The following is a 1,029-nucleotide window of genomic DNA, read 5'->3' on the forward strand; positions in this document are numbered from 1 at the left end:
CTGTGGCTGTGCTCTCCGAGACACCCTGCGCTGGAGCCTGCCCGCTCTGGAATCCTACTTCTGTGACCATCACTGAATCGTCAAGCCGAGACTCATTTTCTGCTGTTCAGTAACAGAGAGGGGAAACGGATCAATATTAATTTTTCCTATCCCAAACAAGTTGTGCGTAATTATCCTAGTTTATTAGGCAAGAGTAATTAACTTTTCAGAAGCACATTCTGAATGACTTAGTCCAGGAGAGCTCCAAGTTTGAAAACTTGGGACCGTCAAACACAAAATCTTTCCACACTTACTGCCGAGCATTCTGAGGTGAAAGGGGAGGCAACACGGGCACCGTTTATTTCCTCCTTGCCCTAAGTCAGCTGCAGATTCTTTCTACGCACTAGTGTAATTAATCGCTAATTGAATTACAGTGTCTGGGCTCTTCATACTGCTCTGTAAAAAAATGTGAGACCATGCTGAAAAGCACCAACACAAGACACAAGTGAGACACGTGAAAACAAAAACTCCCTCCCTTGAGAATGATTTAACATTTTGCCAGTTTCTGCACCAAAAGCCTTTCCAATTACTTCAGCCACCACTGCCACAGTCCCTTCTCACAAGCTGCCATCAGCTGTCTTCTCTCTCCTCACCTTACGCGCATCATACAGGGGCAAAACACTGCCTCTGAACTGCTCTCATCTTGTTTTTGGCTTTAAGGGCGTTTGGTAAGCTGAGGAGCCGGGAGGCTTCTTTCTCCCTACCCATCTGTGCAAGCAGGATGTGCTCTCAAAACCGGCGGACCCCAGCGCAGCGCAACATAAGGGAATTTTTTTTTTTTTTTGTACACCCGCCCCTAGATCAAGCAAAGATCTCTCAGAGATCAAGCACCCCTCGGAATCCACCGAACTGGGAGATGCCCAGTCCCCACAACCCTCAGCCCTGACCTGAAAGCACAACGACAACCCCGGAGAGGAAGAAACGCCCCTGGGGAGCGAACCCCGAGGCCGGCCGGAGCGGTCCCCCCCGCTCCAGCTGCTGCCGTGCCCC

The sequence above is a fragment of the Buceros rhinoceros genome, unplaced genomic scaffold, assembly GCF_000710305.1.
Source record: "Buceros rhinoceros silvestris isolate BGI_N320 unplaced genomic scaffold, ASM71030v1 scaffold37367, whole genome shotgun sequence".
Classification (NCBI taxonomy): Eukaryota; Metazoa; Chordata; class Aves; order Bucerotiformes; family Bucerotidae; genus Buceros; species Buceros rhinoceros.